This window comes from Pinus tabuliformis, chromosome J (genome assembly GCF_031772625.1).
Source record: "Pinus tabuliformis cultivar Carrire ecotype Pingquan chromosome J, CPIR1, whole genome shotgun sequence".
NCBI classification, from domain to species: domain Eukaryota; kingdom Viridiplantae; phylum Streptophyta; class Pinopsida; order Pinales; family Pinaceae; genus Pinus; species Pinus tabuliformis.
Window position 1 is genome coordinate 1,627,803,199 of NC_142295.1, and position 18,313 is coordinate 1,627,821,511.

Here is an 18,313-nt window from a genome sequence, read left to right on the forward strand (position 1 = left end):
TATTAGCGGAGGAATGGTCGAGAAAGGCATAACGAAAATCTTCAAGTGGAAGTGCGAGCTAGAAGAAGCGAGCTGCAGACTTGGCGAAGATTGGATGAAGAGTGAAGTGCAAGCAGTGGCTAGGCCGAAGCACAGAGCCAAGGTTGAAGGCATTTCGGGTGGAGCCGCAGGCAGCAAGGCCGTAGGGCAAGCTGACGGTTTAAGGCCGCAAGTTGGGCAGCAGGCGAAACCGCAGGTCAGGCGGCCGGCGAAACCGCAGGTCGGGTCACAGGTCAAACGCAGGGCGGGTGCACACGGAAGTGCAACGGGTAAACCGCAGGGTGAGCACACATGGTGACTCGGTGAGCTCAGGCAAAGGTGCTCCGGGTGATAGAACGGGCGACCCGCGAGCTAGTCGACACGACCGTTCGACAAGTTGGGTAGGAGCGCCCGAGGAGACGGAATGGGCGACCGCGGTGGTTAACATAGAGTTTGGGCGAGTCCGTGTAGGAGCGACCGAGATGACGGAACGGGCGACCTGCGAGTTGGTCAACCCGGTGGTTTGGCGAGCTGGGCAGGAGCGCCCACGAGTTGAACGAAACGAAGGTTGGCGCGGTAGTTCAGGTACGATGAGTTTCGGTTGGCATGGTGTAAGCGAGCTACAGGGTGTGCGTCGAGTGGGCGACACAACTAAGCAGTGTTGCACAAGGCAGCTAAACGACAGGCGTTCCAAACGAAACTGAACGACGGTGAACAGTAGAGGTGGCCTGTGGGCACCTTTGCCTTTGCCTGGTGGAAGGGCAACGCTGCACGGTGGTGCAATCTGACTTGTAAATTTGCAAATTTTGAGAGTTGAAACTTGGGGTTCCTCTCCGGTTGTAAGTTTATGTAAAATTCTAATATTGTCATTATTATTGGGTAGACTCATATTGCAGGGAGTTGTCCCTCCTAATTTATTATCCGTTGTGCACTTATGTTAAAAATAATAATGATGATGAATATGTTATGAATGTTTCCACTATGCTAAACGAAGATAATACTTAGAAAGTTGAAAAATAAACTAACTATGAAAGTTAGACGTAGTCCACACTTATGAGTATTGTTAAAAAGAAAACGGGTGGTGGTGCCGCATCGCTTCTTGTGATTGGAAGAGTACCACTAAGATAGGGGCGTGACACTCCCCATCACACCCGTTCCCTCCACCCTCCACCTCTCCCTCTCTCCCCTTTGCCCTACCTCTCTCCCTCCCCCCTCGGCGCTCCCCACCTGAAATCGACCTGCGGCTTCTTGGCCATTGGCTAGGAGCCAGGCGGGCGGGCTACGCTCACAAAATTATTGCATTAAAAACAAATTAAAATATATTTTATTTCATATCAAAATTAAGTTTCAATTTTTTTTTCTTTCTTTAAAACTATGTGATAGTAGTGTTTGATCATCTATTATTTCTATGACCGTGTCTCATTAATAATGCGTGTACCATTTTCGCAAACCTCGTTATACTACTGCGTGTCCTTCCATTTTCGAGCGTTGGGCAAAATTCTCCCCTCCCTCCATCAGCTTAATTGATTGAACCCGGCGCAATTTTTGAGGATTGTGATCCACTGTGAGAGCACACTTGTTTTACGCTTGAGATTTAAGGCCTCCCCAGTATTATCATGCGCGGTTTTTTTTTTTTTAGGATTGCGATCCACTGTGGAAGCACACTTGTTTTTCGCTTGAGATTTGAGGCCTCTCCGGTATTATCATGCGCGGTTTTTGGGCCTTCCTCCACCGCAGTTTTTGCTTTTTAAGAGCTCGTTTCCCCTTCTTCCACATGTCAAATTTGTATCATACCACATGGGCATACATTAAAATATACCCATTGACTTGGAAATTTATACGCATGCTTCAAATGTGAAAAAGACACACTACCAAATTCTTACGTGCCAATGTTTATTATAAAATGCATGACAGTAGACTTTATTACACATTAAAATTGCATTGAATCTTTTATTGATTTTTTTTTAATTTTTAATTTTTAATATTTTTTAATTTAAATTTTTTTTTTAATGTTTTGATTTTTTTTTAATTAATTAATTAATTTTTTAAAATTTATTAATTTTTTTTGTTTTTTAATTGTTTTGAATTTTTTTTTTAATTTTTATAATTTAATTTTTTAATTTTTGTTATTTTCTTTTATTATTATTTTTTTGTTTATGTTACTTTTTTAATTTAATTTTTTTATTTTTGTTATTTTCTTTTATTATTATTTTTTTAATTTAATTTTTTTATTTTTGTTATTTTCTTAAATGTTGTTTTTTATACTTATAATTTTAATTTAAAAAAAAAAAAAAAAAAAATTATTTTTATTTTTATTTTTATTTGTAATTTTGTTTATTTAAATTATTTAATTTTTTTTTTTTTTTTAATTTTTATTGATTTTTTTTATTAGATATCATTTTAGGATTCAACTGCATTAAGTCATTCACATATGACCAGTTCCATGAAAGGTAGTCGTAACTAACTATTTTTTTATGATTTTGAATAGTTCACTTAGCACTCATTGCATCGGGGGATGCTCACAGGGGTGCAAGCCCCAGAAGTGATAATTGACACTATGTGGTTCATTTGACTAGTTTCAATCCCACTTCTTCACCAAAGTGAGCATCACCCGATGCAATGAGTGCTAAGTGAACTATTCAAAAATTATGAGAAATTAGTCAGTTACGACTACCTCTCATGGAATTGGTCATACGCGAATGACTTACTTAACATAGTTGAATCCCAAAATGATATCTAATATAATGCACTGAGTAAACCTCTAATACTTAGATTTTTTTATTTTTATTTTTCTTAAATTTTTTATTTTAAATTTTTTTGGTAATTATTTTAAGTTTTTTTCCTAATGAGCTTTTTATTTTTTATTTTTAACTTAAAAAAATGTTTTTAGATCTTATTTTTTAGTTTAATTTGTTTTTCTTTAATTTTTTTTTTTTGAAAATATTCCATTTATTTATTTATTGTTTTTCGTTTTTTTTTTTTTTTCAATTTTTTTATTTTGACGAGTTAATTTTGGTTTTTTTTTACATTTTCATAGGTAACTTTATTTTTTATTTTTATTTTACTAACATAAAAATCACCAACATTTAAAAAAATTTATCCACACTTAATTCATTAGAAACTTTAAAGTGTAAAAACTAAGCCTTCTAAACGAAAAGGGTTGATGCTTATCAGCGCTTTTCAAAATCAAGATGAAAATCACTAACAAAAAAAATGGTCACACTTCATATATAAAATAATTTGAAGTTTCAAAAATAAGCCCTCTAAAAAAATGTGTTGATGCCACATCAACACTTTTCAAAATTAGCATGAAAATCACTAACATTTAAAAAAATGTGTTGATGTTGCATCAACACTTTTCAAAATCAACATGAAAATTACTAACATCGAAAAAAAATGTTCATACTTGATACATAAGAAAATTTAAAGTGCCAAAAATATGCTAAAAAAAAAGTGTATTCTAGCATCACCACTTTTCAAAATCGGGTGATTTTTTGCTACCTCAAAAAAACGGGTACCAGTTCACTTTCTCGTTTGATCGGTAACTATGTTTAAAGGGAAGAAGCCTTAAAACTTCCATTTTTGGGGCTATCCATGAGATGCTAGCAGAGGTGTGGGAACCCAAATACATCGGAGGAGACCTAAAATATCAAGGCTTTAGTTGTAATCTCTTTCTGAACTTATATGAATACAACTATTGATTGATTTCCTACATTAAGTGTTATCTTACATTTGATGGCTTAAGATTCCTTGACCTTTTAAGTAGGTTGAATGCAATTTGTATGCTATCACGTTTGTTGTTGTTGTTTGTTTGCTTGTTTCAGGTATTCGAAGGAAGGAAACGAAAAGTAGCTGGAATAAGGAAGCAGGATCATCACCAAGCGGAATAGCATTCTAAGAGGTAGGCCCTCTTATTTGATTCTAGCCTAAGGAAGTTTTCACTAGATTGTTTGTTTGTGGCTAGACCCACTCTTTCGAGCTAGAGGAATTGTCTTTGTCCGCATTGAGAATTTACCTACACCATAATGCACCTAGTTAGCCTTAATCGAATTCATTCTTTGTTACAATTTTTTTTTTCAATTATTGCGAGTTTGTGCAATTATTCTTCAACTAGATCCTTATCTATGGTCTAATAATTTTACATTGTATCAAAGCCTGGAACTGGGTTCTATTCCCTTGAGCTGAGTTTGAGGGGGGGTATTGGAGGAATCACCGCGCCTCTGTGGAATCTATAATTTCTACCCTGGGGATCCTAGTTACCGGTTTGGAAATTTTACCAACACCTGCAGGTTTTGGTGTAACAGCAAACCTCTTCATGGTATCAGAGCTACAGGGGCATGGAGAAGGTGCATGAACAATTTTTTGCAGGTTTGAAGATCAAAGAATTCAAAATTGTTTAGAGATTTGATTTTTGGATCAGAATATTAGAGATTTGTTGCAATTGTTGCTATAGCTACAAGATGAAAGAATGGAGCCCCCATCTTCATCTATTCTTACTGTGTATAACTACTTCCAATGGAAGTCAGAGATTTGTCTTCACTTCAAAGGAAAAGGCTTATATTGGATAGTTATGTATACAAAAGTTGAACCAAATTCTGTCATTGAAAAATTCAAATACTTCAACAGGATGGACGAGGCCTTTGGTCTTCTATTATTGCCCATATCTCCAGCATTGTGTTTCCATGTGGACACATGCAACACTCTGATTGAGGTTTGGACAACCTTAGAGAATGTATTTGGAAAGGAGGATGAGATGCAGGCTCATATTCTCGAAAATGAGTTAAATTCCTTATATCTAAATAGATTTGAGAACATTCAAGATTTCATTACGAAATTTAAATCATTTCTTTTTTAATTACAGGATTGCGGGATCAATAAATCCAAAAAGGAAGGTCAATTGATCCTTTCTATTTTGTCTATATTAGGTCCTGAATATGTTGTTTTTGTTTTTACATTTCATACGGTTAAACTTGCAACTGGAGATAAACAAAAAATGCCCAAAATTGATGCATTTGTTGAGTCTCTCATTCATGAGTAGAATAAGATCATCAAGATGGGTTCATTAAAGTCTTCAAATGCACATGCACTTGCCATGCATGAAAAAGGAAATCCAAACTTGAAACCAAATCAGCAATCCAAAGGCAAAGGAAAGGCAAGAGATCTAGATCCAAGAAAGGGAGGAAATCCAAAACCTCCATATGACTCTTCCAACTCCAAGGGTAAGAAGGGAAAGAAAGGAAACTCCAAGTGTCCTTATTGTAATAGAGGTTATCATCTTGAATCCTCTTGCATGCAGAAGACTATTGATCTGATGGAAAAGACTCTTCAGCAAAATAATCTTGGTCATCACATTCCAGAAAGTGCCAAGAAGAAGATGAAGGAAAAACCATCAGAAACAAGGGGTAATGGCCATGCTTTGATTTCCCTTCATTCTACATTGCAAGAATGGATCATTGATTCAGGAGCTTCGCATCATATGGCTTCTTCAAAGGAATATTTTCTTCTCTACATGCATACTCGGGTACTCTTATTCTCATGGGGGACAATTCTACAGTTGAAGCAACTAGATAAAGAAGAGTGCAATTCGAATATGGAAGTTTTGAGAATGTATTGCATATTCCAAAGTTTTTTGTGAATCTTATTTCAGTGTATCAGAGGACACACACAGGGATCGTAAGGAAAGTGGAATTTAACCTAGATTCCGTGAGACTTTATGATATGCAAACCAACTTGAAGATTGCATCTAGCAAGGTAAATGATCAATCTTGTCTGTATACATTTTCTGATTTTGTTCCTCAAACAGATTCTATTTTGCTACTTGTGCATGCAAATGAAGAAAGTACGATTTGGCACAAGATATTTAGGCACTTGAATTTCATATATATGTAGCAACTTAGCAATCAAGGGATGGTTAAAGGATTGTCGGCCATTCAATTTTCAAATGATGTTTGTAATGGATGTTCTCTTGGAAATCATCCATAAGACAAGTTTGATAAATGGCATGCATGGAGAGATTCTTCACCTTTGGATCTTGTACCCAATGATCTCATGGGTCCATTTCCAGTACCTTTAATGAGAAAGCAAGATATGTGTTGTCATTTATAGATGATTACACGAGATTCACTTGGGTTTATTTCCTTAAACCCAAGTATGAAGTTTTTCAATATCTAAATATTTTCAAAGCACATGGGGAAAATCATACTGGAAAGCGCATCAAGGTCCTCCACAGAGATAATTGAAAGGAATATGTCAACAAATATATACAAAATATTTGTAATGAAGCAGGCATACAGTTGCAGCATACAGTTCCTTACACTCCGCAACAAAACTGGTTAGCCAAGAGAAAGAATAGATCTTTGAAAGAGATGGCCAATTGCATGTTGCATGCAATATCTCTTCCATCAAAATTGTGGGATGAAGCTATCAATTGTGCCTCATACATCCAGAATAGATCTCCTCATAGATATGTTATTGGAAAAAATACCTTTTGAGGCTTGGACTCACATGCAACCTAAAGTCAATCATTTATGCATTTTCAGATCTTAAACATGGGCCCATATTCCTACAGAGAAGAGAAGGGCTTTGGAGATTCAGAGCAAGGCATGCATGTTTGTTGGATATTCTGATGAATTCAAAGGGTATAGATTGCTTGATATCAACATTGAAGAGATCTTTATCGAAAGGAGTGTAAAGTTTGAAGAAGATGCTTTGCATGCACCACCAGATGAACTTGTTACAAAGTTTCCCTCACCACTAATTGATGATATGCATGCAAATAATTCAGATCAGAATTATGATGCAGATTAGTCTTTTCTTGTGACACATGTTGGACCACTAGTTTTTGAACATCGAGATAATATTTCCTCATGTAGTTTGGAAGATTCTCAACCACCTTCAACACAAAAATGGCGTAGCATGAGTGATCTCTTAGATGATCCTACCACTATACCTCAGTTTGAGGAAGTTCCACAAGCACTCTTAGTTATAGAGCCATGCATTCCCATGCACGCTTATATGATGCATGCATCTGATCCATAGACTTATGCAGAAGCAGATAGGAATCTTGAATGGGAAGTAGTTATGGATGAGGAATACAACTCTCATTGAGAACCAAACTTGGGATCTGGTTCCGCTACCTTCTAATCATAAACTTTTCAGATGCAAGTGTTGAGAAATGGAAACAATAAATTCCAGTTTAATTTGTCCTTGAATAAAACTATGAATTAAATTCGAATTCTATTCTCATAGCAACTTAAAATTAGTTAATTAAGTTTATTAAACTTACTTAACTTAGGAAATTCGAGTTGGAAGTCTTTCTATCATCATGTATATGTTCTCCCTACTTTGTAGGAGTCTAGCATGAGTTAATCGTGAGTTGTAAAATAGATGACTCAGTTTCATGAGTCAGTTCAGTGAAATTAGCTCTCAAACTAATTGAGAGAACTAATAGTGAGTTAACTGTCAGTGGTGTCACTAATGAAATCCACCTGTGCTACTCTAGTTAACTGAATATTTTCTCATCAGAAACTCATGCATGTTGATTCTGGCAAAGACCGAGTTGATACTAGAATGCAGGGACAATGTGCTATTTGCCTTAGATTTTGCTTAATGCAGGGACAGCGTGCTATTTGCCTTAGATTTTTCTTACTTTCACTGATAGTGAATGCATTCAAGAACTAATCCTTGAGGGATTGCACATTTTTTCGAGGCTTTAATTCCCTTTAAATACAAACTATCCTCCATAGGAATTACGCATTGGAATAGAGACTTGGAGATCTTGTGAAGAGGCTAAGCTTTGGCCTTGATCTTGCTTATGAGTTGGAGATTGAATTTGCTAAATGTTGGGATTGTTCTAGAGAGAGCAAGAATTGTAATTTCATCTTGATCTTCCGAATTAATACAAAACAGATAGTGGGGTTTTGAGTTGTGGCTTTCCTCAGATATTTATTGTGTTATGTGCCTTTGATTTTATTCCTCCATTGATTATTGTTTGCTTTATGTTTATGGGCTTCCGTTGTAAAGAGTATAAGTAGATTCTTGTCTCTTTCTTTAGAAAATTGCATTATCTTGTCAATCTACAAGATTTTATACATGGTATCCGAGCTAAGAAGAGTATACTAGAGTAGATTTCGAAGTTTTGAGTTTCTGGGTTACAGGTGAAAGTCGAATTTTCAATACATACTTCAAGATCGAAAAATGGTGTTCCATGGGTTGAGGCTTGAGTATGCCTTGTAAGGCAGCTTGAATTTCATAGCCTGAAGGGACGAGATGGAGGATGTGCTAGAGGACAATGGCTTGAACGAATTTGTTGAACAAGCAATTCCTAAGCCAACAGCCACTAATGCACATAACTTGGCCAAGTGGAAGAAGTGTCTGGCGAAGGAAAGGCGGATAATTCTTGAGGGAGTTCGAGATCATATTGTCTTGAGTCTCCATGGAAAGGAAACCCCACATGCTATGTGGAAAACATTGACAGAATTGTATCAGAATAGAAGTGATCAAAGGAAGTTGGCACTGAAGGATAAACTTCGTAGTTGTCTTGAGTCTCCATGGAAAGGAAACCCCACATGCTATGTGGAAAACATTGACGAACTTGTATCAGAATAGAAGTGATCAAAGGAAGTTGGCACTGAAGGATAAACTTCGTAAAATCAATATGGAGAAAGGTGAGACAATTCTAAAATACTTGACCAAGTTCACTTAATGTCGGGATGAACTTGAAAGTGTTGGAATCATGGTTTCCGAGGAGGATATGGTGAGCCTTGCTCTTCTTGGACTCCCAAAGAGTTGGCATAGTTATCAGGACTCTGTCAATGGTTGGGAGAAGCTGCCAGATTGGGAACGACTATGATCAGATTTGATGCAGGATGAGATCAGGAGGAACACTAGGGATGGCTCTTCATCAAAGACTGATGATGAAGAGAACTGTGGCTTAGCGATTAAGGCGAGGAAGGGGAAAGGTAAAATTTCCCATTCCAAATCAGATTCGTATCATGGAGGTAAGAAGAAGAACATGACGAAAGTTAAATGCTTTAATTGTCACAAGATGGGACACTTTGCTACAAAATTTCCATTGAAGAAGTCCAAGTAGAAGTCCTCGGGAGGAGCGACGGGTAAGGCTTTGGCCTCCCAATTTGAATTGGACTTTTCCCTCATTGCATGCATGGTGTCTTCAATGATGGGAAGTGTCTGGTACTTAGATAGTGGAGCTTCATTCCACATGACTATCGACAAAGAGTTATTCAGTGAGCTGGAGGATAAAGATCTCAAGATGCATATCGAGATGGGTGATGACAGTAAGTATAGTGTTACTGGTGTGGACACTATTACTTTTTAGAGGGATTATGTGGCTCCACTCACCTTGAAGAATGTTATGCATGTACCTGGACTGACGAAGAACTTGGTATTTGTTGCCATGCTTGAGGATAGAGGCTACGATGTGACCTTTTTGAAAGGAAAGGCGTTCCTTCGACACATAGCCATGGGTCAAGTAAAGAAGATAGGGATTTGAGTTCAGAATCTCTATAAGATAGAGGTAGAGGATTGTGTTGCTTTGAGTTCAAAAGCGGAAAATATGTTGAGTCGAGACATCGACGAGTTGTGTCACAGGTGATTGGGCCACTTGCATTGTGGGGCTTTGAAGATATTGCAGCAAATCTCTATCGTCCTTCCCAAAAGTATACTTGAGCAAGTTGATACATGCAAGGGTTGTACTTTGGGAAAATACACCAAGTCTTCCTTTGGAGACAAAGACAGTCGAGAAGAGTCTATTCTAGAGAGAGTCCATTCAGATGTGTGTGGACCATTCTCGACAACATCCACGGCCAAACACAGGTATTATGTTATATTTGTTGATGACTATTCTCGTAAATGCTGGGTATTTTTTATGCAGAAAAAGGATCAAAATTTCACAAAGTTTTGTGAGTTCAAAGTATTGGTAGAGAAAGAGTTTGGCAAGAATTTTAAATCTCTACCAAGTGATAACAGTGGTGAGTATGTCTCCAATGAGTTTAAGAACTTCTGTGTAGCGAAAGGGATTGAATGAGAGTTGACAGCACCCCATAACCCTCAACAAAATGGGGTTACCAAGAGGAAGAACAGGAGAATAGTAGGGGCAAAAAGGGTGATGTTGCATGATTAGGGCCTACTACTACACTTGTGGGTTGAGGCATGTAAAACAACATTTTATGTTCAGAACTGTAGCCCACATCAGATACTTGAGATGAAGACACCAGAGGAGGCTTATTTCGGTAAGAGGCCAGATGTTGCTCACTTCAGGATTTTTCATATGCATAGAAGAATATTGAGCCAACAGTAGAGTCGGGGATCTTTGTTGGGTACATTGATACACCCCACAATTATCGGGTGTACATGTCAACCATTCGGATGACAGTGGTTCGCAGGGATATCAGGTTCGATGAGGAGAACGCAATTCAAGTATCCCTTTAGAGGGAGCTTGAGCTACATGCAGATGAGGAACGTTTAGCTCCTAAGGTTGAGGGGCCTCAGATTTATGTGGAGCAATAACATGTAGAGGTTTAGAGAGTGGAGACATCCACTCAGGCAGAGTCTTCCAAAGAGAGAAGAAAGTGCACTAGAGAGGCTGACATATTGTTGGATGCTTCACGGGAGAATGTGGGAGCACCCTCTTCTCAGTGCAGACAGAGGAGGTCATCGGAGAGGTACACTGGATACATGGCATTTATGGGTGCTTGTGTTGTGACAGAGCCATATTCCTTTCAGGAAGCAGTGCAACAACTGGTTTGGGTTGATGCGATGGTGGAGGAGTATGACTCCTTAGTTCAAAACAGTGTTTGGGATGTGGTCCCAAGACCGGAGGACAAGTTAGTTGCGAGCTATTGTTGGCTTTACAAGGTACAAAGGGCTCGAAACGTCAATTCAATCAAATCATGGATGTGAGAACTCCGGAAGAAAACAATACACAAGGTACAACAAATTGCATATGGTAGTTTGGAGAAGCATAAGGCCAACTTTGTGGCCCGTGGCTTTTCATAGGTAGAGGGGATTGACTATGATGAGACCTTTGCTCCTGTTGCAAGGTACTCGTCAATCAAATCTATTTTGGCACTATCAGCATAGATGGGTTGGAAGATCCATCAGATGGATGTGAAGATTGCCTTCCTTAATGGCATGATTGAGGAAGATGTGTACATAGAACAACTTGAAGGTTTTGAAACCTTGGACCGTGAGTTGCATGTGTGCTGACTCAAGAGAACATTGTGTGGGCTGAAGAAAACACCCCATGCTTGGTACACCAAAATAGATAGCTACTTCACTAGGTTGGGCTTCATGAAGAGTGAATCGGATGTTAACATGTATCACATAGTGGTGGAAGGTAAGTTGTCGATCATTGTACTTTATGTAGATGATCTCATGCTGACAGATGATGAAAAGCTCATCAAATCTTGTAAGGAGGACCTTGCAAGAGAGTTTGAGATGAAGGACATGGGGCTCATGTGTTACTTTCTTGGCATGGAGGTATTGCAGGGAGATGGGGAGTTGTTTATATCTCAGGGCAAGTATGCCAACGAGATACTCAACAGATTCTACATGGAGAGAAGTAAACCCATGGAGACTCCTCTAGCTGGTAACTAGAGGAAGGAGGATGTTACTTCAGGGGAAGTAGTGGAAGCTATTGTTTACAGGCAGCTTGTGGGTTCACTCATGTACTTGGTGAACACATGACAAGATATGTACTATACAGTTAACCAACTTAGTCAAGCGATGGTTAGGCCTACCAAGCAGTATTGGAAGGGGGCAAAGCATGCATTGAGATACCTCAGAGGCACTACTTAGTTTGGGTTATGGTACAGACAGACAGAGGGAGTGAAGCTTCAAGGCTTCACCGATGCAGATTGGGCAGGGAGTCCATCCAACAGGAAGAGCACATCAGGAGGGATCTTCAATATTGGGTTAGTGGCAGTTTCTTGGTACAGCAGGAAACAGAGATCGGTTGCACTCATTTCGGCAGAGGAAGAGTACATGGCTGCAAGTCAGGCAGCATGTGAGGCTATCTGGATGAGGAATATCTTGGTTAGTTGTTTGGTCAGTAGATGGATCCGAGAGTGATTTATTGTGGCAATCAGAGTTGTATCAAATTCTCTGAAAATCCAGTATTTCATGATCGATCCAAGCATATTGATATCCAGTATCATCATCTCATAGATTGTGTATTGAGGTAGATCATGTTGTTAGATTACATTCCTATAGAGGAGCAAGATGCTAACATCTTGACAAAGGCATTGTCAAGATGTAAATTTGAGTTTCATAGAGACAGGATTGGGGTAGTTGATAATACCTTTCTGGTTGAGAGGAGTGTTGAGAAATGGCAACAAGAAATTCCAGTTTAATTTTTCCTTGAATTAAACTGTGAATTAAATTCGAATTCTATTCTCATAGCAACTTAAAATTAGTTAATTAAGTTTATTAAACTTACTTAACTTAGGAAATTCGAGTTGGAAGTCTTTATGTCATCATGTGTATGTTCTCCCTACTTTGTAGGAGTCTAGTATGAGTTAATTGTGAGTTGTAAAATAGAAGATTCGGTTTCATGAGTCAGTTCAGTTAAATTGGTTCTCAAACTGATTGAGAGAAATAATAGTGAGTTAACTATCAGTGGTGTCACTAATGAACTCCACCAGTGCTACTCTAGTTAACTGAATATTTACTCATCAGAAACTCATGCATGTCGATTCTGAGAAAGACCCAGTTGAGACTAGAGTGCAGGGACAGTGTGCTATTTGTTTTAGATTTTTCTAAGTTGCACTGATAGTGCATGCATTCAGGAACTAATCCTTGAGGGATTGCGTAGTTTTTAGAGGCTTTATTTCCCTTTAAATACAAGCTATCCTCCATAGGAATTACACATTGGAATAGAGACTTGGAGAGATTGTGAAGAGGCTAAGATTTGGCCTTGAGCTTGCTTATGAGTTGGAGATTGAATTTGTTGAGTGTTGGGATTGTTCTAGAGAGAACAAGAATTGTAATTTCATCTTGATTTTCTGGATTAATACAAAACAGATAGTGGGGTTTTGAGTTGTGGCTTTCCCCGAATATTTATTGTGTTATGTGCCTTTTATTCTCTTCCTCTATTGATTATTGTTTGCTCGATGTTTATGGGCTTCTGTTGTAAAGAGTAGAAGTATATTCTTATATCTTGCTTTAGCAAATTGCATTAGCTTGTGAATCTATAGGATTTTCTACATCAAGTGGGTTTACTAGACAAAGAAATCAGCAAGTGGCCAAGTTCGATATAAGGCACGGTTGGTGGAAAAATGTTTTGAGGAGGTACATGGTGTTGACTATGATGAGAATTTTTCTCCAGTGGAAAAAACTGATTCCATTTTGCTAGCTCTCTCCATTGCAGCAGCAAGAGGATGGGAGGTGCATCATATGGATCTCAAGAATTCCTTTCTTCACAGTGATCTTGAGGAGGAAATCTACATGGAGCAGCCGCAGTGATACGTACAAAATTCATCTTTGGTATGCAAGCCAAAAAAGTGTCTTTATGGCCTCAAGCAGGCACCTAGAGCATGGTATGAAAAGCTAGATTCCTATTTGTTATTTCAAAATTTTGTACATTGAAAATCTGATTCCAATGTTTATTTGTTGAAGAAAATTGACTCCTTGTTGATCACAGTACTCTATGTAGATGATCTTTTGATAACAGGTAGTTCAGCTTCTGCCATTACTGAGATTAAAACTTCATTGCATAAGCAGTTTTCTATGACAAATATGGGCTTGCTAAATTTCTTCCTTAGACTAGAGATCAATCAGAGTGGTTCTGGGATTATCATTTCTCAACCAAAGTATGCTAGAGATCTTTTGGCATGTTTCACACGAGTGATTGTAAGCCAGCAACCACACCTTTCTTATCAAGGATAAATCTTGAGAATGGAAAATACACATCATTGGTTGATTGCACATTGTATCGTCATCTTGTGGGGAGTCTTCTTTATCTCACTCACTCCCATCTTGATCTCTCATATGCCATAGGAGAAGTTTCTAGATACATGCAGGAGCCACATGAGTTACAATGGAAAGATGCAAAGTGTATCCTTCGATATGTCCAGGGGACAATTAGCGATGGAATGCATTATACAGAAAAATGTTCTTTGGATCTCATTAGGTTCACAAATTCAGATTGGGTTGGTGACAACATTGATTGCAAGTCCACCTCCAATTATGTACTTAGTTTAGTATCTAGCCCAATTTGTTGGTCAAGCAAGAAGCAGGAAGCTATTTCTTTATCATCAGCAGAGGTCGAGTACAGAGGAGAATTTAAAGCCACTATTTACGCAATTTGGCTACAACATTTATTTTCTGAGCTTGGTATCAGTTTCCATCATCCAACTATCATATAGTGTGATAATCAGAGTACACTAAAGTTTTGCAAAGATCCAATGCAGCAACAGCCAACCAAACATATCAAGATCCACATGCACTTAATTAGAGAACTGATTCATGATGGGATCATCTATCTTCAATATTGTCCCAATTATGACAAGATTTTTGATATATTCATGAAGACTTTCACTGAGAAGAAGTTTCAATTCCTGTGAGATCGTCTTGGGGTGAAGGACATGACTTCCTAGCAGTTGCCTTTTCTCTTTCTTTTTCATTGTATTTTGATTGCGGGGGGGGGTGTTCTTCCCACTCAATTTTTCCTCTTTCCTCTTTTCATGCATTGTACATGGGTACCTAAAATGACCTTGTTGTCGGGACTCATTCATTTGGCATCACACTCACCTAAGTTATGCTTAAGCGAGGGTGTTGGTGTATGTGCACCTAGTTATCCTTAATTAGCTTCAATTAAACTCTAATGTTTGCATGTGATCTGCACTTGGATTTAGTTAGTTAACTCGAGTGCTTACATGTGGTGTGCACTTGGCTTTAGTTAGTTAACTTTAGTGCTTGCATGTGGTGCAGAACATAAAGCACACTTAGCTTTAGTTAAATTTAATTAGCCTTAGTTATTGCATGTACAACTAAGATTAACTTAGTTTCTTTATCTATTGATTCTCAAATCAATATTCAGTAATTGAATTCATTCTCTGTTACAATTTTCTTTTCAATTCTTGTGATTTTTGCAATTTCTTTAGCTAAATCCTTATATGTGCTCTAATAATTTTACATCAACTGATGCTTGGCCACTCACTATGATCCCCATTGAGTATGGTGCGCTCAGAAGATTCAACAGATCCAAGGCAGATGCCTTCATAGTGATCACCATTTTCCTGCATGAGGAAGAGGTCAAAAGTTGTTTGGCGAGCTATCTAAAGGCCCAGAACTGAGCCCCTCCATAGAAAATGGCCTCAACTTCTTGGTAACTGATTGGACCATCAAGCGAGGAGAAGTATTGTGCTTCCCCCAAAGGATAATTTCTTAGCTCATTGGATGATTATGTGTTGAGGTGTTGTGGCTCGTATGCATCATTTGGGCCCGAGTATGAATACACGTAATCTATTTATGTATCTGTATCTGCATAATTAAATACTGAAATTACTCTATCAATTGGCTCTACTACTTGCTCAAATCTTCCTTATAAGAGAATAATGCATATATGTTATGTTCCTATTTTGTTGCACTGATACATTTTTTTATAGATTTTCGTTATTTTAATGTGTTGGGAGCACAATTTTCTATGTAACTATTAGGAAACTAACTATTATTCAAAGTTGTTCAAAAATTGTTGGATGCAAAATGCATTCACTAAATTCTAAAGTTGGTGTAGTTTTAATTGAGAAAGAAAAATATGTAGAGTGGTTCATAATGATAAAGAGTGCACTCATTTTTAATGAGCTATGGGATGGAGTTTGCAAAAGAGAAGCCATAGAAAAGGATGACAACGAATTAGGATCAGAAATGAAGGTGAAAGAGGAAGGACCATCCAAGCCTACATTTGCTAGAGACCTTTCCATCTGGAAGAGAAAGGATAAGAAAATGTTTTCCCTCATTAATGCTACAGTAAGTTGGGAGGTAAGGAGACACATTGTCTTAGTTACTGATTCATATGATACACTTTAAAAAGTGAAATATTTGTATGATTTTCATTCGGAATTAGAACTCATAAAGTTTCTTGTGAAGCTTTCTAACCTTAAACTGAAATATGATGATCCCATGGCGCTAGCCTCACAAATAAAATCTATCATGCATGACATAGATGCCACCAAAGTTAAGATATATTTGTCTATCACAGATTTCAGAGCCCTCTATCATACCTATTCTCACTAGCTGAAATCTTTGCAAGCAAGTGGCCAGATTAAAAACATAGCTTTTGACTTTGTGGTTGAGAAGGTTACAAAAAGAGAAAAATAATTTGGAAAGAAGAAGCAAGTTTCATAGTACATTGAAGAGGCTATATGCGTTTCCCAAAAAAGAAAGATTGATTCTACCAAAGGAGACAACAACAAAAGAGTACATGGAGAAGGAACTTCAAATGAAGGGGGGTAGATGAAATCATACAGAGATACCTGATCTACATTGTTTCTATTGTGGAACAAAAGGACATGAATCCAAAACATACAAAAATCCATGGGAGAAGATCAAAGAACAAGAAAAAAAAAAGCTCCAAAACAAACAAAAGGTAATGCACTAGAATAAACTCATTATATTATCGCCCAATGTAATATTGGTTTGCATGAGGATGTGTTTAACATTTCATCTGCTTCTTGTAGAGACACATGTCTTATTGACACAGATACCACTTGCCACATCACATTTCAAAGAGAAGCATTTGAGTAGTTCAATGAAAATATAGATGTTGTGGTATTCTTTGCTGGCAGATCTAGTCTCAAGCCTTTAGGGATTAGTACAATAAAACTCAAGCTACCTAGACTATCATATTTTGTCTGACATAATGTTCTATATCTTCCTCAGTTGCAGACGAACCTAATATCCCTTGTGCACATTTTACAACAAGGACACTCCATTCATTTTTTTTATGGAAAGGTTGAGATAAGGAGGACTTTCGGTCCAACAATATCATGATGATTGAAGAGGAAGAAGACATGCATCTAAATCTAAATTTTACATTCACATCTATAGCACAACATTCTACCCATCTCACTCAGCATAATGAAGGTAGAATGTTTTCAAGTTTTCTTTGGAATGCTATATTTGTAAATATTAATTATGAAAACCTTTGTTTGATGAAAAATAATGATGTTTCTAGTCTTCCAACTATTCCTATAAAATTAAAGAAATGTTTTGTTTGCATTCTTGGAAAACATATCAAACAACCATTCCATGACTCCAATTCTAGAGCATGTAAAAAACTTGGTTTTATTCATTCAAATTTGTGTGGTCCTATGCTTGTACCTTTTTCAAATGGAAGTAAATACATCATGACATTTATTGATAATTACATGATAATGTGTTGGGTATATTTGTTGAAAGGAAATTTTAAAGGATTTGAAACATTTAAAAACTTTCATGTATGGATTGAAATGAAACACAAACTAAGATTGGTGCCCTTCATACTGCTAACGGCAAAGAATACACTAGTAATGACTTTGAATCCTACCTTTGAAAACATGGAATCCAACATCAAACAACAGTTCCATAAAATCCTCAACAAAATGGTGTAGCTAAGAGAATGAATGGAACCTTGTTGAATATGGTCCGCTCCATGATGCTCTTTAAGAATGTAAAATTGATGTTTTGTGATGAAGCAATTTTGTGTGCAGTCTACGTAAAGAAAAAATCCCCATCACATGATCTTTGAAACAAGACCCCTTACGAAATGTGTTATGGCCACACCCCCTCTATCAAGAATCTCAAGGTTTTTGGTTCCATGACCTGTTATGCCTTTATTCCAAAAAAACATAGAAACAAACTTGATGCAAGGAGTTGTAAATGTATTTTCTTGGTTAACATGAATACCACCAAGGCATATCATCTTTACGATGAGGCAAATAAGAAATTCTTACTTTCTAGAGATGTCATATTCCTTTATTCCACCAAAAGTGATGACTTTGTTGAGAGATAACTTGGTCATCTAGAAAATATTTCTCCGATGAAGACATATCATGAATTTGACAATGAAATTCCATATGTTGAAGGGGGGAGCCCAATTCTAATTCAATCTTCTGAATCTTCGTCTATAGAATCAAATCCTCATGAATAAGTTCTAAACACATCATCAAATTTGGATGATGTTATTGGCAGAATTTAGAAGTTGAACATTGATGATGTTGCACCCTCAGAGGAGCCATCTAAGCGTTCTCCAAAATGAAAAAGGGGTTGATCAAGATACTTGAAAGTGTTCATCCTA